Raw genomic sequence first — 22,745 nt, forward strand, 5'->3', positions numbered from 1 at the left:
TGCCAGTCGGGTTACTTGATATAACTTGTGATTATTATTGTCTAACCTTATATCTTGATCTCGTGCACATCTTGTTAGGTGGACCTACATTTGGTATCAGAGCCTCCCAGGTTAAATCATTAAGTTGTTATACCTGTTTTGATCCTACAAGATGTTTGGAACCGAACAACCAAACCCTAACCCAAATGTCAATATGAATCAAAATCCACCACCTCCACCACTAGCTCAACCCAGTGTTAATGTTCACTTTCCAAATAATCCGGTACCTAAATTTAATAGAAATAGTGACACATTCATTACTTGGAAGGCATGTATGCTCAAGTTACAAAACATTGGTCAGAAGAAGATCATCGTTTGCCTGACCTAGACTCTAAATTACAAAACATGATTCTCTTTGCTGTCCCAGAAAGTTTAAAACCTACTCTTGTTTTACTTGACAATTCTAAGTTGATGTGGGAAGAATTGCTAACACAATTTGAAGGAACAAAGGAAACTGTCACTACAAGAAAAGTTTCTTTAAATAAAAATTATGAAGCGTTTTTTGCATTACCAAATGAGTCTTTAACTGAAACATATCTTAGATTTACAAATTTGGTCAATCAATTAAAAGCTCTTGATGTCACAAAAGACAAAGAATATTTGCTTGAAAAATTTTGTGATATTTTACCTTCAAAATAGGAAAATTTGATCATGGTGTTAAGACAAGGAAACACTCTTCACAGCCACACTCTGGCCTCTCTATATGGTACTTTTAGATTCACTGAGGAAAACAAAGCAGAGAGAGCTTTGGCTGAGCAAGATGCAAAGAATCATTCATCTACAAAGTCAGCTCTGGTTCATTATTCTGAACCTCAAGATACTGCCCTACTATCTTCTGAGAGTGATCAGTCTGACTCAGTGAAAAAGATAGTAGCTGAATTGATGAAAGTTGGTATTTCTGATTATGCATCACATGAATGTGATGAGGATGATGATGATGATCCAATTGCTATGATTGCCAAAACCTTTAATCGTTTTAAATTTAAAAACAAAAGAAATGGCAAACAATTTTCATCAAACAACACTGTTGATAAATCCAATCTTGAATGTTTTAAATGTGGAAAGAAAGGACATTTTATGAAGGAATGTAGATCATCACAACCTTCCTCATCACACACTGCCCCTAACTACTCTATCTTTCAGAAGCCAGATGATGGGTACAAAGCTAAGTACAAGAAGCTGAAAGCCCACATGGCAATGATGGCACAAGAAGAATCCAACAAAAATAGCTGCATGGTAGCCAATACTGAAAAATGGGAGGATTCTGATGAGTCATCTGATGATGAAGAAGAAGTAAGGGATATGTGTTTCATGGCTCGTGAAGATCAAAGTCATGTTGTTAAATCTGATGAAGAATCTGGTCGTTGGGTGGATATTATCATGAAAAAGGTTAGTGAATTTGGTTTTGAGAATAATGAAGGACTAAAACTGGATCTTTTAGTTCGAATTGAGGCTGACATATCATATGTTGAGACTGTGCGTTCAGAAGGTATTAAAAATTTTGAAATGAATTCTTCGGAACTGAACGCCAGTCAGGCCAGATTAAAAGAACTAAAAGATGTTCAGTTGACCCTGAAAAGTTATCAGTCAATGGTTTTAAAATTAAAATCGGAAAAGGAAGAATTGAAAACCCTTTTAGAAAAAGAACAAAAAATAATAAAATCTTGGATGAAATCACCTTTCCAGAAGCTGCCATAAATAAAACTTTTGAAAACCAAAGAATCGCTTATGGCACTGGTGATCTTCATCTTGCTTCTGTAAGAACTGATTTTGATGCTCTTCCAAAAGAAATGAGACCAGAAATTGTTTTTAAAGATCTTGGAAAATCAAAACTGATAACTAATCAAGCCCTGGAACAACCTCAGGGCAAATCTGAAGCATGTCAGACCAGTGCTTCAGACAAGAAGGCTAAATCCAAGAAGCCCTCCCCTCAATCTTCAAATCAGGTTTCCAAAAACCAGAAAAAGAAGAAGAATGTCATCCCTGCTGAGCCTTCTACCTCAGATTCTGGTAGAGCTCAGGTGTCTGATCATGAATCTATTTTGATAAGGATTGAAAGTCAATTTCAAAATTTGGCTAGGCAAGTGCAAAGCTGTAATGCACGATTGAAGAATGTTGAAAGTACTCCACAAAATCTCAAACAAAATCCAAAACCTTTTTTAAAGAAAATCAAACAAGAAAAGCAAAAATCTGAGAAGAAAAAGGTTTTTGAGATCATTAAACCAACTGTTTTTGTGTCATCAGAAGTTATGACTGAAATTCCCTTTGATCCATCTGTTCCCCACATACCAAAGAAATCTGAGACTGTTCAGGGAAAGTCCAGTGAACCCATCAAAAGATAGGTTCCCAAAGAGAACTAATTTTTGTGTATGTGCAGGGTGACCGCAAAAAGAATACTTGGTTTCTTGACAGTGCTGCTGGCAGAACCATGACTAGTCACAAATCCCTGCTGGAGGAATATAGGGTGCAAGAGGGACCCTCAATAACTTTTGGTAATGATGATCATGGACAAACTGAAGGATATGGTATTGTAAATAATGGTCAAGTCAAATTCACAAAAGTTGCATATGTGAATGGTTTGAAATATAACCTGACCAATGTCAGCCAACTTTGTGATGATGGCTTTAAGGTTTTATTTGATATTTCACAAGGTACCATATTCATCAGAGATTGGAAGGTAGTAATGATTGCTCCTAGAAAAGGAAACATTTATGTAGTAGACATGAACAGTGCTACTTCTGAACAATGTTTCTATACAAAGGCTGATGAGGACACCAATTGGTTGTGGCACAAAAGGCTATCCCATCTCAATTTCAAAAATATAAATAAATTGTCAAGAAAACAACTTGCTGATGGGATACCAGCCATGTCTTTCAATAAAGACAAGCCATGTCCAGGGTGTGAAATGGGAAAGAAGAAACGAGCATCTTTCAAAACCAAGCAAAATTTCAGCATCACTGAACCACTTCACATGTTACACATGGATCTCTTTGGTCCTGTGAATGTTCAGACAAAAGCCGGGAAGAAGTACACCTTGGTTGTAGTTGATGAATATTCAAGATATTGTTGGGTAATCTTCCTCAAAAATAAAAGTGAAGCTGCTGCTGAAATTATTTCCCTCATCAAACAAATTGAACTCAAGCACAAGCGAAAAGTATGTCAGCTCAGAAGTGACAATGGCACTGAATTCAGAAATTCCACTCTGGAAACTTTCTGTACTGACACTGGCATATCTCAGAACTTTTCCTCAGCACATACTCCAGAGCAAAATGGTGTTACAGAAAGAAAGAATCGAACACTGATAGAAGCTGCCAGAAGTATGTTGAATGAATCAGGTCTTCCAAAATGTTTTTGGGCTGAAGCTGTTGCAACTGCTTGCTACACTCAGAATCGTTCCATTTATGTCAAAAGACATAAGAAGACTGCCTATGAAGTACTTAGAAATAGAAAGCCTAATATTGGATATTTTCATGTCTTTGGATGTCCAGTATACATTCTGAATGATTCCAGCAAATTGGGCAAATTTGATGCCAAAGCTGATGAAGGATATTTCCTAGGTTATTCAACAATTCGCAAGGCCTTTAGAGTCTATAACAAAAGACTTGAAAAGGTTGATGAGTCAGTTCATGTTACCTTTGATGAATCAAATTCTGCAATCTTTGATAAACCAGTCTCTGAACAACCTTCAGAAAGTCCTCTCAGTTTCAGTGATTCTGATCAAAATGACAAATCAGATCAGTCACCTGAACATGTTTCTGTTCAATCCAGTTCAGAACCAATTTCAAATCAGCAAAGTAACATTCCATTCTATCCTTCAGTCACATTCAAACTACCTCCTGAATTGACTATTGGATCAGATATGCGTGCTACTCCTCAGATATCAGTTTCCCCTGAAATACCTCAGAATGAAGAATTTCATGATGCAAATCGTGATTTACAAGATGATGAAGATGATGAAACTGAAATAGTTTATTCTGATCCATCTTCTGAAGTAGGACAGAGAAGTTCTTGCACTGATATCATTGTTCATCCTGGTCATTACTCTAAATGGACTCGCTCACATCCAATTGATCAAGTGATTGGCGATCCAAGTAGAGGGGTTCAGACCAGAAGAGCCACAAGCGATCAATGCTTATTCGTCAGCTTCTTGTCACTGATAGAACCGAAGAAGATTGACAAGGCTTTGAAAGATCCAAGTTGGGTTCAAGCCATGCAATAAGAGCTCAACCAATTTGAAAGGAATAGTGTTTGGGAGCTTGTTCCATGTCCCTCCAATCTAAAGAAATAACCAATTGGGACAAGATGGGTCTTTAGAAACAAGGTAGATGAAGATGGCCATGTAATCAGAAACAAGGCCAGACTTGTTGCAAAGGGTTATGTACAAGAAGAAGGAATTGATTTTGATGAGACTTTTGCACCAGTGGCAAGACTAGAAGCTATCAGAATTTTCTTAGCTTTTGCAGCTCATCATGAGTTCAAAGTCTACCAAATGGATGTTAAAAGTGCATTCCTGAATGGAGAGCTGGAAGAAGTTGTGTATGTGTATCAAACTCCAGGGTTTGAAAGCAAAGATAAACCTCACTGGGTGTATCGACTGAACAAAGCATTGTATGGTCTGAGACAAGCACCTAGAGCCTGGTATGATACTCTAACTCGACATCTTTTAGATAATGGTTTTCGTAGAGGTGCTATAGATAACACTTTATTCATCTTGCATGAGAAAAATGATATCTTACTTGTACAAGTATATGTTGATGATATTGTGTTTGGATCTACAAATAAAAAATTGTGTGACAAGTTTTCAAAAATTATGTCTTCTGAGTATGAAATGAGTATGATGGGTGAATTGACATATTTTCTGGGTCTTCAAGTAAAACAAACCAGTGATGGTATTTTTATTAATCAAGAAAAATATGTCAAAGATTTATTAAAGAAATATCAATTTGATTCAGTTTCATCTAAAGATACTCCAATTTCTGCACCATTAACTTTGGACTCAGATCCTAATGGAAAACCTGTCGATCCCACAAAATATCGTGGTATGGTGGGATCATTGATGTAGTTAACTGCAAGTAGACCAAACATAATGTTTGCAACATGTCTTTGTGCACGATTTCAATCTGATCCCAGAGAAGCACACCAGAATGCAGTAAAAAGAATTTTTCGATACCTGAAAGGTGTCCCCAGACTAGGTCTTTGGTATCCCAAAGGCTCAAGTCTAGATCTCATGGGCTATTCAGATTCTGATCATGCAGGTTGTAAGATATATAGGAAAAGTACCACAGGTGGGTGTCATTTTCTTGGTGGCAAATTAGTCAGTTGGACAAGCAAGAAGCAGACTGCAGTTTCATTATCAACTGCTGAGGCTGAGTACAAATCTGCTGCAAGTTGTTGTGCTCAGATTTTATGGATGAAGAATCAACTAACTGATTATGGTGTTAAGTACACAAGAACGCCAATATTTTGTGATAACACAGGTGCCATCGCAGTATCTCACAATCCTGTAATGCACTCTAACACCAAGCATATTGATCTCAGGTACCATTTCATTCGTGATCATATTTTAAAAGGTGACATTGAAATTCATTTCATTCCCACTGATAAACAACTGGCTGATGTGTTCACAAAACCTTTAGATATCAAAACTTTTAAACATCTCATCAGTGAGTTAGGAATGCTAAATCCTATGTAGCATTTCAGGGGGAATTGGCAAAAATGTTTTTACAAGAGAAGGAAACTTTTTTTCTGAGGGGGAATTTTTGCCTCACAAAACACTTTGTCAGAAATGTTTCAGAAACTGAAGAACTTCAGAATTTCTAAAATATGAGAAGGATCAGATTGCAATTCCTTTACCTCTCTCGGAACTTTAATATTATTAAATCTGAAGTCCATCAAAACCTTTTATTATACAATGGATACCCAGCTGGCAAGTGGACACGTGATTTTTACTATTCCAGGATACCTTTTTACTGACGTATCATGCCACTTGCGCCGTAAAGGAAAATGATCATTGCTTTTGCATTAAAAATGGTTGAATTTTTTCTCGAAAAGGTGGGGTCATGCCCGTTGTAGCATTTAATGCGGACGTGTCGCCTAAAATCATTTCGGGCTTCAAACCCGATCAAAATTACCATCAATAAAATATCATTATTTTCTTTGAGTTTGAATTCCAAAATTCTTTTTATCTATTTTCAACTGAAAATCTTTTGAATTTCTTTGAAAATATATAAACCTTTTTCCAAAATCATTCTTTCATTTACTTCATTTTTCATTTACTTCCAATCATATTTCTCTCTCATTTGCTCAAACATTCAATTCATTCTCTCGAGTATTCAATTTTCATTTAATCCTGTTTCATAACTTCCAACCCTAAAATTTCTTAACACATTTTCATCTCCTTTTCTTCATTTCATTCTATCTCCTTTTAAATGGCTTCCTCATCCTCCGTTAAAGAACCCATAACCCTCATTGCTTTTGAATATTCTCCACCTAAATCTGCTGTTAAGCCCAGCTCTCAATGGCCAAAAGACTTTGAGTCTAAAACCATTCGTTTCAACATGAACAACTTTAAAGCAGCCCTTAACGCCAAATCTGAAGGGCTTATGGGCAGATTAAATACTTTTCTTCAACACTGTCCCCTTTCATACGCTCTTACTGCTGACCCAGAGCGTTTATACCATCGATATTTGTTGGAGTTTTGGTATACGGCCGAAGTTGCCAAAGATGAGAAGTCAATAGCCTTCACACTAAAGGAGGGTACGGTGAAGTGCGTATTGACGCTTGACGGTTTTAGGGAGGCGCTGAGGCTGAACTATTTGCCTCCCAACACCCCGTACACAAAAAGACAAAAAGGGGTGAACTTCAGGGAAGTTTTGCTGGTTACTGGCCACAACCAGATCGTTGATGATGATGGCAATTTGAAGACATCGGGCCACATCTTCATTGCCGGTTTTAAGGGGTCCTGGAGATACTTCCGGACACAAATTGTAGAGTGTCTAGGAGGGAATAGTGGAGGACTGGATCAAATCTCTTTGATTCAGGTCGAGATGGGCTACTACTTGTGGCATGGGATGAAGGTGGATTTTGCTGAGATGTTGTTTGCTCAGCTGTTGACTAAGTTGAAGGGGAAGAGGAGCATTCATATTACCTTTCCCAGATTTTTGAGCATTTGTTTTTTGGCGATTCTAGGAGAGGGTTATGCTGACGTCCTTCATGAGAGTTCTCAGACTGAATTTTGCAAAGACCTCTCCAGGATGACCGAGTCTGAGGACGAACCTGAACTGTCCCCTGCTATGCTTCAGGTACTTAGTAACAGCACGACCGGCTGGCTCAGAAAGATCACTGGGCGGGTCACAAAAGAATGTGAGACCCACCAGTCGATCTAGTGGCACTACGCTACACTTGTTTAAACCCAAAACAAGTTCTAACCTGCCACTTTCATCTTCCACTGACCAATCTGAGGATCTCTCAAAAGACTCCTCAGGATTTCCAAAGGGTTTATTAACACTGCGTCCTTTTAGGCCATCCTTACAACCCAAGGATATTAGTACCCAAGCTCAGCCTTCTGAAACCTCAAAACAGGTTTCAGAAGAAGGTCAAATGGGAAACCCACAAGCAGCCATCTCCAAAACTTCTTAAGGAGGAGATGGTGAAGATATTGGTGTGTCAGCCCAACACACATTAGAAGTTGTGTCTGCACATGCACTCCTTGTAACTTCACAAATCTTACACTCTTTGCTTGCACAAACTTTTGATATTTCTCAGGTGATACCCAGAGGAATGGAGGTTTCAAAGTCTGCGGCCGATGATGAGACTCTTGGATCCAGCACAAGAGTTACTGAGGCACAACTGGTATCGTCTGAAGCAGTTCCATCTCTGACCAGTAACGATGCACCTGCTGAAGCATCTGCTGAACTGGGTGCTGGTCTGGATTCTGGGAATCTAGACCAGAGCATATCTGACCAGGATGTAAATGTCTGGGATGAAGATGAGCTACCCGAGGGAAACCTCGAAGACTTTGTCTTTGATGAAGAATTACTGGGGGAGAATCTTTCAGATTCTGAGCCAACCCTCACTCATTTTGAAGAACCATCATCACAACAACAACAACAACAACAACAACAACAACAACAATTCATCGATCTCGATCCACCTTATCAACCACCACCAATTTCTTATCAACACCCTCTATTTCCTCAAGGCACAACTCCTGCTTATGTCACTTCTGCTGTCTTTCAGCCACCTCTTCAATTCCTTCACCCACAAATCCATGATGTTCCACCAAGGAGGACATATGATCTGCCAGGAGAGCAAGAAAAAGATTTGGATTCTGAGACCGAGTCTGATGGTCCTTCAGAAAGAATCCTGGAGAAATCTCTGGTGAGCATCAGGACTACTCCTTTTGTTGCTTCAGCCTCCACTTCGACTGCTGCACTTCTGAGCATGGAAGCTCAGCTAGAGAAGTCACAAACTGCAGTGCACAACCTTCTCATTCAGGTTGAGGGCTTATCAAAATCTTTAGCTGCCAACACCAAGTCTCTGGCAGATTTGAAGGATGCCCAGGATGTTATGGGCACTGAGTTTACAAGAATAGTGGTTAATGAGAGCTTGGTGGTTGGGAAGCTGCACGAATTGGTGTCATCCTGCAATGGATTAAGTAGGGCTATTGGTGAAGCATTCAAGTTGACCAAGAGGGATGTGCAGAGTTCAGTAGTTGCGAATCTGCAATCCTGGTTGTTAATGATACAAAGTTCATTCTTGGCACTTGAAAAAGAAGTAGGTGAGTTGGTGAAGAAGCCCAGTGTTGATGAAGAGTCTCTTGGTGCCTCAGTTAGTGATAAAGTTTCTGCGACACTGAAATCTATATTCTCTGAAGATCTCATTTCTCAGATTTCAGTGTCGGTGGCTGCCAAGGTTGAAGAGAGGGTCAGGGTGCTGGTTTCTGAAGTATCTAAAGCAACAAATGACAAGGTTGACAGGGCTATAACTGAAATGAAAAACTCTGTGTCAACTCTTGATAAACAAGTTCAGAACCAGTCAAAGCAACTGGATGAAATCCTGGCCCTGCTCAAGAAAACTTCTAAAGTTGTTACTCCTCCTCCCTTTGGTATGTTATCTGAAGAAGACAAGGGGTTACTGAAGGAAGTCCTGGAGCATGAGAAGCTAAATCTGAACTCTACTTTAAGATTAAGAGCTCAGTTTGCAACTATGTCAAAGGGTATTTCTGATAGTATCTCCCAGCAGAATTGGGAACCTCTGCAGGGCATGCAACAGGCTATCGACTTATATGCAAGGATGCCTGCAGAGATTCCCAAAGGGGGAAGTGATGTGCCAATTGGGTTGCTGGCCAGCTCTCAAGAACTTATTGAAGCAACCAAAAGGACATCTGGAACTGAGGGGGAACAGCCAAGGGTACAATCTGAACCTCAACCATTTGAACCATCAAGGAAAGATAAAGGCAAAGCAAAGATGGTTGAGGAGCCAAAGAAAAAGGGGGCCAAGGACTCTGGATTTGTGGTTGGTGAAAATGTGGATGAGCATGGTTATCCATTGCCAGACTTGGAAGCTGATCAAAAAAAGTTGGAAGCCCTTCAAAAACAAGTCTCTAATCAATTCATTATGTGGAGAGAGACTCAAGAAAGAGAAAGGGTCCAACACTTGGCAATGGGTACCATTGATCTGGTGGATGCTGCAGCTCTTGGTCTTACTAAAGAAAGATATCAGAAGATCAAGCATGACGCAAGAGTGCAGAAAGCTTTGGTGGATATGGCAGAATATGAATATGGGATGAAGTATTCTCCCTTGGAACAGAAACTGGACCATCTCACTTTCAAGATATCTATTGAAGACTTGATAAAGAATAGAAAGAAAGAGATGGAGATTAAAAAGAGAGAAATAATGTCCAGTGTTCTGAAAGCTGAAAAGGAAATCTGCAGGCCACCCCAGAAGCCCAAACTTACTGGCCCAAGGACTTCAAGAAAAACTGCTCGAGATGCTGACCTCTCTTCATTCATACCCATTTCCAAAGAAGTTGCTCAGGTAAAGGATAAACATGAGAAGGATCAGTATGATTACTACATGAAACACAGGTGTCATCCTGCAAAGATCCTGGATGTGCAAATTCTGAAGGAAGATAGTTTGAAGCTGTTTAATCTGAATGTAAAAAGAGAAGGTAGAGCTGAAGAAGAGTATGAGCAAGTGTCGGTGCATAAGTTTGGGTATTCTGAGCATAAGGAGATGATCAATGCGCTGAAGGGAAAACCGAAGTCTCATCTGAATGGCGCCTGGATGCTGAAGATCCAACAGAAAATGAAGGCCAAGGTTGAGATGGAGGAAAGGTTATTTGGAAAGATCAGCTCTCCTAAGAGAAAAGATACTGAAGCACCTTCTGGCTCAAGGCCTGCGAAGAAGTAGTGTATCTCTTTGTAAATATTTGTACTTATAAATATTTTCATTTCATTTCATTTCTGTACTTGTAACTGAACAATCATCTGAGTATCTTCTATATAGTTGCAAGTTACATCATATTATTAGAAAATAGTTTAAGTTAGAAAAACAAACTAGAAAACTTTCTTAAGGCATCGTGATCTATGAGATGTCCTTAATATAGATAGAAGTCTAAAATACATGAACTATTTTAGAACAAATAGGGGGAATTTGTTAGGTCAAAAATCGACTAAGTATAATTTGTTCAAAATAGTTGAAGCTCAGAAGAAAGCTTGCTCAGGATTCTGAAATCACTCAGAATATAGCTCACTGAAGCTTCACTTCAGATTTAGAATCAACCAACACTGAAGACGTTCAGACAAAAGTCAAAGACTAAAGACTGAGGAAGAAGATCATCTCAGAAGTAGAGCTCAGAGAAGATCTTACCTGAAGTTGAATCTACAGAGGCTCAGTGAAAAAGTACTTACAACACTTTTTCACAGATTACGAGAAAAGTCTTTTTGCAGCTTTAACTACCTTTACCCGGTTAATTACTATCAACCTGGGATTGGGAAAGTTTTAGCAAAAAGGTTGGGAATAAAGTATGTCAAGTCACATTAAGAAACTGACATACTTTACCTTATACAAGCGTGTTATGGATTTGTCCTACAAATCCATCCAACCATATTTAGTACGGCATTTTGCCATGTCATCAAGACATGCTTTGCCTGTAAATATAAGACTTCTCACACTTGCAAAATAGCTTGGAACTTTGGCAATTGCAACGTGTGATATTACTCTAAGTATTCTTACGAGTAATTCCTCGTCACATAGATCATTTGTATTTCTGGGTTGTTTAGATACTTTCACAAGTGTGATTATCTTTGTTCCGCAACAACTCTTGTATTTTATTTATAAGCAATAAATAAAATACATTGAAAAATACATCTTGACTCATTGCCATAATACTTGATTATATTTAGTAATTTATATAGTTTCAAGCAATTATACTTTATTACTCTTATCCATTATCTGGATCGTAATTCTAACTAGTCCCATCTAGTTTCGATTTACTTGCCAGTCGGGTTACTTGATATAACTTGTGATTATTATTGTCTAACCTTATATCTTGTTATATCTTGATCTCGTGCACATCTTGTTAGGTGGACCTACATTTGTGCTACCAATCAAGTTAATGCCTTCACCGAGGATGAGGTAAGGTTACGTCTTTTTCCTTATTCACTTAAAGATAAAGCAAAAAGATGGTTTTTGTCATTAAGGGCGGGGAGCATTACTACTTGGGCGGAAATGAAAAAACAATTTCTTGAAGAATTTTATCCAATAAGTAAAACTTCTGATGTTCGAAACCAGATAAAATCTTTTAGACAATTGCCTAATGAACTTTTTCATGAAGTTTTTGAACGTTTTAAGGAATTGTTAAGGTCATGTCCTCATCATGAAGTGCCAACGTGGGAGCTTGTCAAAATTTTTTATGATGGTCTTGATTCAGCAAATCGACAACTCCTACTCGCTGCCAGTGGTGGTGTATTTTTAACTCGCACTAGTTAAGAGGAATGGACATTTTTCGAGAAACTAAGTAAGGGTTCCAAAACCCAAGCTTCGGTTGATCGACGATCATCTAGTAGTGCCCCCGTACATGCTGTCTCTAATACAGGAAATTTTGATAATAGTATTCTCAATGCACTTAATAAGAAACTTGATCTTGTACTCCAAAATTTTGGGAGTGGTAGTGCTAATGTTTTGCAGGTACAAGATTTGTGTGCATCATGTGGAGATCCGGATCACTTTGCTAACTCATGTCCCATATCGATGCCACCCATTATGGAAGAGCAGGTGAATGAAGTGCAAGGTAGGAGATATGATCCATGTTCCAACACTTATAATCCGGGTTGGAGAGATCATCCAAATTTCAGATGGAATGATGATAATGCAATGAACTCGCAAAATCTTAACCAAACAAATCAACAATTCAACCAACCACCAAAACCCTTTCAAAATCAGGCTAACTTTCAGAGGCAACCTCAACAATATGGTCAACAAAAATACCCGAACCAACCACATCCATATGAAAACCAAGGTCAAGGGTCATTCCAAGGGCAAAATCAGATTCAAAATGCTAATCAATCATCTAGCTTAGAATCACAAATGCAGTTGTTCATGGAAGATATGAAAAAGATGACCCAAGGCTGGGATGTGCATATTCAAAGCAATAAGCAACAAACCGAGGCAAACTCCAAATCTATTGCTGCTTTAGAAAGACAAATGGGACAACTTGCGGAGCAATTGGGAAGAAGAGAAGATGGGAGGCTTCCAAGCTACACAGATTTAAATCCAGCACACAAGCCTCAAGGTCAGGGACATGTAAACATGATTAGCTCACTTCGGAATGGTAAAGTGTATGACAACAAGGTTCAGATCCCAGACATGCCTACAAACAGGTATGATCAAGGTAAGTTTTCTTTTTCTAGTAATGATGATAACGTTTTGGAAAATGATGACGGGTTTCCATTTAAAAATGGGGAGGGTAATGAAAATAATGAAACTTTTGTGAAACCTCACACTCAACCCAAAGTTGGGGAGGATGATGTGAATGTTAACACCCCACCATTCCCAACAACTTTAAAGACACCGGTATTCTCTCCCGATGGGAAAAAGGGACCAAAATCTGATGATATGTGGGAAATTTTCAAACAAGTTAGAGTTAATCTTCCATTAATTGATGCAATTAAGCAAATTCCAGCTTATGCAAAATTTTTGAAAGACTTGTGCACCCAAAAACGGAAACTTAAGTCATCATTGCCCAAAAAGGTGGAATTAACTGAACAAGTTAGTGTTGTTATATCTGGCTCACTTCCACCGAAGTTGAAAGATCCAGGAACACCTTTTATTTCTGTAACTGTTGGTAATGTTTTTATCAAAAAGGCGTTGACGGATTTTGGTGCAAGCATAAACATACTTCCATCTAGTCTAGTTGATCGGTATGAGTTAGGTACTTTAATACAAACTGATATTATTATTCAACTCGTTGATCGGTCAACAAGGATTCCAAGAGGTATTTTAGAGGATGTGATTGTGAAAGTTGAGGATTTTTATTATCTAGTTGATTTTATTGTGATGGATACTGAGGCATCGTATAGGGATACCCCACCGATGATCATTTTGGGTCGTCCATTCTTGGCTACAATTGATGCACGCATTAATTGTAGAACAGGGGCCATGGATATTTCTTTTGGTAACAAGAAGCTAAGAATCAATATTTTCAATACAGTATCGGCTTCTATTACTAATGATTGTTATGCTATTGATGCTATTGATGAACAGGTCCAAAAGCATGCAACTCGTATGCTTAAGGACGATGTTTTTGAGTGTTTTTATGCAGATGATGAAGAATTGTTAAAGGTGGAGGAGGTGAATGCTATTGAGAAAGCAGTGGATTCACAAAGGCCACCATGGTCATACAAGTTTGAGCCATTACCTCATAGCATCGACACGGCCACTAAACCATCATTGGAGACACCTCCTACTCTTGAACTTAAACCTTTACCTTCTCATTTGAAATATGCTTTTCTTAGTCCTAATAAAAGCTTACTAGTTATTATTGTTTCTGATCTTTCAGGACCACAAGAGGAGGCATTAATTGAGGTGCTTGGAAAGTACAAAGCTGCTGTTGGATGCACCATTGCTGATTTAAAGGGGATAAGCCCATCGTTGTGTATGCACAGGATTGTAACTGACCCAGATGTTAAACCATCTCGCGATGCTCAAAGACGGTTGAATCCCAATATGCGAGATGTGGTAAAAAAGGAAGTGCTAAAATGGCTGGATGCAGGTATTATCTTTCCCATTTCGGACAGGCAATAGGTCAGTCCGACTCAGACTGTTGCAAAGAAATCTGGCATCACCATTGTTGAAATGGAAGATGGAGAGCAGATTACTACCCGTCCCGTCACAGGATGGAGGGTTTGTATAGATTATAGGAAGTTGAATCTTGCTATTTCTAAGGACCATTTTCCATTACCCTTTATTGACCAAATTGTAGAGAAACTAGCTGGACAAAAGTTTTACTGTTTTTTAGATGGGTATTCAGGTTACAATCAAATACCCATTCATCCTAATGACCAGGCCAAAACCACATTTACTTGTCCATATGGCACCTACGCCTTTCGAAGGATGCCATTTGGTTTATGCAATGCACCCGCTACTTTTCAGCGTTGTATGATGAGTATTTTTTCTGACATGGTGGGTGATTCCTTAGAAATTTTTATGGATGATTTTTCTATATTTGGTCAATCATTTGAAGCATGTCTAGGTCAATTAGAAAAGGTTTTAAAAAGATGTACCGAAACAAATCTTGTTTTGAGTTGGGAGAAAAGTCATTTTATGGTTAGGGAAGGGGTTGTGTTAGGGTATGTTGTTTCTAAACGTGGTTTTGAGGTAGACCGGGCCAAAGTACAACTCATTTCCACTCTCCCACCACCGACCAATGTTAAGGGTGTCCGTTCATTTTTAGGACATGCAGGTTTTTATAGGCGATTCATTAAGGACTTTAGTGCTATTTCTAAACCATTGTGTAATTTGTTGTTAAAAGATGCACCATTTATTTTTGACGAATCTTGTCTTAAGGCCTATAACTTGTTGAAGCAAAAGCTGACTGAGGCCCCAATTTTGCAATCACCGGATTGGACAAAACCTTTTGAAATTATGTGTGATGCAAGTGATTATGCAGCGGGGGCGGTTTTGGGACAACGGGTTGACAAGAAGCCCGTTGTGATTTATTATGCAAGTAAAACTTTTTCTGAAGCTCAATTGAATTATACAACAACTGAAAAAGAATTACTTGCTGTTGTTTTTGCTTTAGATAAATTTCGTTCTTATATTTGGGGGTCTAAAGTTATTGTATTTTCTGATCATAGTGCTTTAAAACATCTATTGGAGAAGAAAGATGCAAAACCTAGACTGATTCGGTGGATTCTTTTGTTACAGGAATTTAACCTAGAGATCCGTGATAAAAAAGGTTGTGAAAATGTTGTTGCAGATCATCTGTCTAGGATTCCTCCACCTTCATTTGACCCAACCGAATTGATTCAAGAAAACTTTCCAGATGAAAGTTTATTTAATGTTTCTAATCTACCTTGGTATGCTCACATTGTAATTTATTTGGCTACGCAAAGATTACCAGAGCATTGGACCAAGCAAAAAAAGGATTACTTTTTCTCTCAGCTGAAGTACTATATTTGGGAGGATCCACAGCTTTACAAGATGTGTCCGGACCAGGTAATTCGTAGATGTGTGCCCGATCATGAGCACAATGATATTCTTGCACATTGTCATTCTTTTGCATGTGGTGGTCATTTTAGTGCAAGAAAAACAGGGCATAAGGTACTTCAATCTGGTTTCTTTTGGCCAACTATTTTTAGAGATGCCCATTTATTTGTTAAAGCATGTGTTAGGTGTCAAAAGGTTGGTGGGATATCTAGACGGGACATGATGCCTTTGAACCCTATACTTGTTTGTGATATTTTTGATGTGTGGGGCATTGACTTTATGGGTCCCTTTCCTACTTCCTTTGGGTTTGAATATATTTTAGTGGCAGTTGACTATGTTTCTAAATGGGTAGAGGCTGAAGCTACTATGACTAATGATCATAGTGTAGTGCTTAAATTTGTCAAGAAAAATATTTTTACTAGACATGGAATTCCCAAAGCTATTATTAGTGATGATGGATCTTATTTTAAGAACTTTAAATTTGGAAAATTACTTAAGCACTATGGTGTGAATCATAGAATTGCGACACCCTATCATCCACAAACAAGTGGACAAGTTGAAGTGTCAAATAGGGAAATTAAAAGGATTTTGGAAAAAACCGTTCAACCCGACCGCAAGGATTGGTCACAACGATTGGATGATGCTTTATGGGCATATCGAACGACATTTAAAACCCCTATTGGCATGTCACCTTATCGACTTGTTTATGGTAAAGCTTGTCATCTACCTGTTGAACTTGAGCATCGTGCAGAGTGGGCTATTAAGCAGGTAAACATGGATTTGGATGAAGCTAGAGTGGCAAGAAAACTTCAATTGTCAGAGTTAAAGGAGAAGAGACGAGAAGCTTATGAAAGTTCCAAGATCTACAAGGATAAAACCAAGGCTTTTCATGATCAACATATAGTGAGGAAGTCATTTCAGGTTGGTCAAAAGGTATGGTTATTTAATTCTCGTTTAAAGTTGTTTGCAGGTAAGCTGAAGAGTAAATGGACCGGGCTGTTTATTGTCACCAAAGTTACACCTCATGGAGCAGTGGAGATTAAGAATTTGGATGGTGGCGAGCCATTTATGGTCAATGGTCAACTGTTGAAGTTATGTTTTGAGTTGGAGAAAGGTGCAACCATGACTATGGTTGTGGTACATTTTGTGCCATCTCAATCTATCAATTAGGTTCCAACCAGGTATCGTCAGGCTGATGACGTTAAACTAAGCGCTGAATGGGAGGCAACCCATTAATTTAGTTAGTTTTTGAAGTCTTTTTATTTTAGTTGTTTTCTTTTAGTTATGTCACCAATAAAACAATTGTTCATCATGTGTCACAACTTTGACAGGGTCAAAGTTGGGGAGGGGTTTATATTACCTTGTTTTATTTGTGTCAACCCCGGGAGAGTGAAAGATGTGAATTTTTGGACTAATAGACTGACCTCTAATTTTGAGCATTGAGGGCAATGCTCGGCTCAAAGTTGGGGAGGGGAGTCAAATTTATTGTTTTGTTGTTAGTTTACTTGTTTGTTAGTAGGTTCAAGAAGAGAAGAAGGATGGTGCAATAGAAGAAACACAATGATGGTTGCTATGCATTTTGAAGATTTTTAAGTCAACCAAGCATCAGAGCACATCATCTAAACCCGGGAAGTTTCGTTTTTCTTATACTTTTTATTTATTTTCCCTATTTTCCCATAGTTTTAATTTAGTTCATTATACAACTTGGTTGTCGGGGGGAAGTAAATAGGAAAAACCGGGGTAATTTTGAACTTTTGCGATGTTTGTCCTCAAAGTTTGATTACTTTTTGCAACATAGGTTTAATAATATCTAGTAAGTAATTGAGCTAATTCCTTTTGGTACAAAATTTTTAATCGGGAAATGTAAATCTCAAATGATTGATAGGGCGATCCCTTCTTGATCATTTATAGATATGCTAGGTGTTTACGGATTTGGATTGATTGGCCTTGTAAATTTGTCCCTCTCATAGGCTTTTGAATTTATTCAAGAGTAAGGGTTCTACTTAGAACTTTGAACTATGATGTGCAAGTTTGAGGTTAGTTTTTTCCATTTCCGGCTTTCTTCTTTGATATGATTGTGCCGGTGATCGCATTGATTCTAGAACTTGTCCTAGTCGATCATTTCGAGACCGCAGTGAGATCACTTCGGTGATATAGGTATGACTAGAAGACGAAGAGGCAAATTAGGATTAACCCTTTTTCTTTGATTTATCACCCCTTGTTTTGTTTTGTTATTTATGTGTTCATATTCATTGTTATGTGCATTTTTTTAGTAGCTAACTACACCGGTTAATGAACCACCTTTGTGAAACCCTTGTTACACTCATTTTTAGTGTAAGATACAATTAGAAAACCTGTTGAGCCTAGCCTATTTCTTTTGTTTAAACTCCACCCAAATATTTCACCTATCCTAGCTATACCGATAGTCGAAGTCCTGGTGGGTCATTGGTTGCCTATGCTAGTTGGATGGTTTGGGTTTGTTAAGTTGTGCTAGTTTAGTATATTCTCGGCTTTTTAAGAATAGAATGAGTTGTCAAGAATTTTGGTCAAGTCTAGATTATTCAAATTAGTGAAAGTATGATTTGTGAATGCATTGTAAAGTTCAAATGAAATACCAATTAGACAAGGTAAAAATAGTTCACAAAAAAAAAAAGAGAGGAATAAAACAGAAAAACAGAAGAAAAGAAAAAGTAAAAAATGAGAAAAAATGAACTTGGACTGTCAATTGGTATTTCTTACATTTAAGTCAAATTATTGTAAGTTGGTATGTTAGTTAAAGCCAACAATGGTATGTTATAGTTGTTTAAGTCGTCTTGAATGTAATACACCACAATGGTGTCAGTTTTTATCGGTATGTTGAGTTGTATTGTCGGGATAACGTTTTATTGGGTTTATGAATAAGATGGCAACTAATGACACGGGTTGTGTTAGACTAGACTATGTTTTTAAATTTTGATTTCTATTTTATTTTATATTTTACAACAATTTCCCCAAATATTCCATACCCTTATTTTTAATGACCCTTTTTACAATATTAAAACCTTTAAAAGTCCTCTTCTGATGGTTGTACCTGGTGCTTACGCCATGTCGGTGGAGATTTGATTCTAGAACAAGCCTATGTTAAAATCGTATGCATCACGACTAGGCGTTGAGTGATTATTCATTATACAACCCAATAGTTTGTTAGTTGGAGTGTGATTGTGAGATATGTTTCATTTCAATTGAGCGGTGCTTAGTCGTGTTCTATCAAGGCTTGAGAATCATTTGAGTATTGTTAAACATTTCAATTTTCATTTAAGATTAAAACTGCCTAACCATTCCAAATTGTCTTTCAACTTAATGGTTTAGCTTCTTTTTGTTAATTGTCATGTTTTGCATATTTGTGTACCTAAGGGATGATTGATTTTGAAAGATGGATTTGCTTGAGGACAAGCAAAGCTTAAGTTGGGGAGGTTTGATAAGTCATAATTGGATATATATTAAATGGTCTAAAAATAGTTATATAGATTAATTTTTATTAGAATAGATCTACTTTAATATATGTTTCGTGAATTTCAGGTTTGAGCTAAAAGAATAAAAGATACCTTAAAATGGTGATGAAATGAAGCGATGATTTTCCACCACAGTTTGTGAAGCAAAAGGTGCATATTGAGAAATGCTACGAGTTGGACGCGACTAAATAGAGCATCATAGTACAAGTTTATTATGAAGCCAAATAATTACAAAAAAAAAGGATGCTACAAAATATTAATTCAAATGTGCTGATGAAATAAGAAAGGTGGTGGTGTAGTCGTGAGGTGCTTAGCCGAAAAAAAGAAAAGAGCAAATGGGCTTGGCCCAATAACAGTAGCCCATGTATGTGTTTATGTTGCGTGAACCCAAATAAAAGAGGCCGAAACCTTTTTGTTGGATTTGAAGGTCGGCGAGAACAAAATCTATCTATATATATTTTGGAAGCTGCTCAATGTTGAAAACCAAGCCTCTCATTATTATTCGACAACACAATTCTATTCGGTGGAAATTAATTGCGAGGGAATCTTTTAGTCGACATCACATAATCTTTTCGACAGAGATTAATTTCTAGAGTTTTATTCGACTTTGGACGCTGCGGACGAATTGGAGAGGAACAAACGAATGGAGCAATTCGCATCAAGCATTATTAATTTGAAGACTATGTCCGGCTAAGGTTTTTGCTATCTCTCCCGATGAACAATTGTTACTTAATTTTATTTAATGAACTTTACTTTCAGTCACGTAAACATTGTTCTTTTTATATTATAATTCATATGACTGATTGAGTAATTTATTCACTATTATTTGATTTGGATTTTCATAAGACAACTTATTGCGATTTAATGATTTGTGCCGAGTCCACCTAGTTTAGGGATTAAGACAGGTCATATAATTAACATAGGTTGTGCCCAAAATTGTTCTTGTCAAATAATAAAATTATATCTATGTAATTTAGAATAAATACTCGGTAAAGTTTATTAAGTAAATTAATGCAACTTTTGGGATTCGGGAGGGATGCACTTTTTATCATTGTTTACAACTTCTCTTTTTAATTTTGTCTTGTTTTATTATCTTTAAGTCTAGTAATTTAGTTAATTAAAATTAAGTTTTTCTTATTATTTCAAAACCAATCGAAAATTGTTAAAACCTGACTATAACCACAGACGCTCCTCGTGGGAACGATACCCACTTACCCTATCTAGTATAAGGTATTTAGGTTTATTTTTTATTGATACTTCGACGTCGATCAGTTTTCTCAGTATCTGGGGGCACAATTGATAAGAAAAATCGACCAGATACCACTATTTTTGAAAGAAAAAGAAAAAGGTTTCAAAACTGTCAGTTCTAGTGGTGTTTACTGAGAAACCCACTATTTTTGAAAGTGAAATCAACCAGATACCAGGTGGGATCCATCCTTGTGGATCCAGAGAACCCATCAGTCGATGGGTTCGCAAACCTTTAAACTAATAATCTGGTGGATGTGCAGGGCGATCGAAAGAAATATATTTGGTATCTTGACAGCGCTGCTGGTAGGAGAATGACCGGATGTAAGACCCTGCTGGAGGAGTTCGAAATTTCAGACAGACCCTCCATTACTTTTGGAAATGATGGTTCTAGAAAGACTGAGGGATACGGTGTTCTGAATAATGGTCAAGTTAAATTTAGACGAGTGGCTTATGTAAATGGGTTGAAATATAACCTCATAAGTGTGAGCCAGTTATGTGATGATGGCTACCAGGTGTTATTTAATATCTCTAAAGGCATCGTATTTAATAAGGATTGGAAGGTAGTATTGGTTGCTCCCAAAAAGGGAATGTGTACGTGATGGATATGGAAAGCTCTCCTTCAGAGCAGTGTTTCTATACCAAGGCTGATGAAGACACAAACTGGTTATGGCATAAAAGGTTGTCCCATTTAAATTTCAAAAATATCAACAAGTTGTCCAGAAAACAACTTGCAGATGGGATACCTTCTGTCTCCTTCAAAAAGGAAAAGCCATGTCCAAGATGTGAGATGGGGAAGCAAAAACGCACCAGTTTCAAGACAAAACAAAATTTTAGCATATCTAAACCTCTTCATATGCTTCATATGGACCTCTTTGGTCCAGTAAATGTTCAGACTCGTGCCGGTAAGAAATATACCCTGGTAGTTGTTGATGAATACTCCAGATATTGTTGGGTAATATTTCTTAGGTCAAAGAATGAAACTGCTGCTGAAATCATCGCTCTTATCAAGCAAATTGAACTCAAATACAAGCGAAAAGTGTGTCAGTTAAGAAGTGATAATGGAACAGAATTCCAGAATGCAACTCTGGAGAAATTTTGCACTGACACTGGCATCTCCCAAAATTTCTCATCAGCACACACTCCAGAGCAGAATGGAGTTGTAGAAAGAAAGAACAGAACGCTAATAGAAGCTGCCAGGAGTATGCTTGCTAAATCTGGTCTTCCTAAAATGTATTGGGCTGAAGCAATTGCAACTGCTTGTCACACTCAAAATCACTCAGTATATGTTAAGAGACACAAGAAGACATCCTATGAAATATTGAGAAATAGAAAACCAAATATTGGTTATTTTCACGTTTTTGGATGTGCAGTATACATCTTCAACGACTCTAGTCAGTTAGGAAAATTTCATGCCAAAGTTGATGAAGGATATTTCTTAGGATATTCAGCCATTCGCAAAGCCTTCAGAGTCTACAACAAAAGACTGGAAAAGGTCCAGGAGTCAATACATGTCACATTTGATGAGTCAAATGAAGCAATCAATAAAAGGCTAACCCTTAATTCTCCCCCAGAAAGTCCAATTATCTTTGGTGAATCTGATCCTATCAAAGATTCATCTGAAGATGTTTCCAGTCATCCTGACTTGGAACCAGTGAAATTTGATAAACCTCCCAGTAATACTTAATTTTATCCTTCAATAAGTTTCAAACTACCCTCTGAACTTGTTATTGGATCAGATGTTCGTACTACTCCTCCAGTATCAGCTCCAATTGATTTTGAGCCAGTAACTCAAGAAATGCCTTTAAATGAAGAATTTCATGATGCAAATCATGATCTTACAGATTCTAATGAAAACGTTGAAGTTGTCTGGCAAGATCCCATTCCAGAAAATCAATTGAATTCTTGCACTGATATTGTTGTTCGTAACAATCCAGGTCAATACTCTAAGTGGACTAAAGCTCACCCAATCAATCAGATTATTGGTGACTCCAATAGAGGGGTTCAAGCCAGAAGTGCCTCAAGTGAACAATGTTTATATGTCAGCTTCTTATCACTGATTGAACCGAAAAAGATTGACGAGGCAATGAATGACCCAAGCTGGGTGATAGCTATGCAAGAAGAGCTTCACTAGTTCAAACGAAACAAAGTTTGGAATCTGGTTCCTCCTCTAGTTGGCAAGAAAGAACCAATTGGAACCAGATGGGTCTTCAGGAATAAGGTTGATGAAACCAATTGGAACCAGATGGGTCTTCAGGA

The 22,745-nt window shown here is 37.7% G+C and overlaps 1 non-coding gene across 1 annotated transcript; it reads right to left on the reverse strand.

Annotated features, from left to right (window-relative positions):
- Window positions 1–11,821: 11,821 nt before the first annotated feature.
- Window positions 11,822–11,927, reverse strand: LOC122602448. The gene has a single exon (XR_006324267.1). It is a non-coding gene; the product is annotated as a small nucleolar RNA R71 (small nucleolar RNA).
- Window positions 11,928–22,745: the final 10,818 nt, after the last annotated feature.

Source organism: Erigeron canadensis, chromosome 5 (assembly GCF_010389155.1).
Source record: "Erigeron canadensis isolate Cc75 chromosome 5, C_canadensis_v1, whole genome shotgun sequence".
Classification (NCBI taxonomy): domain Eukaryota; kingdom Viridiplantae; phylum Streptophyta; class Magnoliopsida; order Asterales; family Asteraceae; genus Erigeron; species Erigeron canadensis.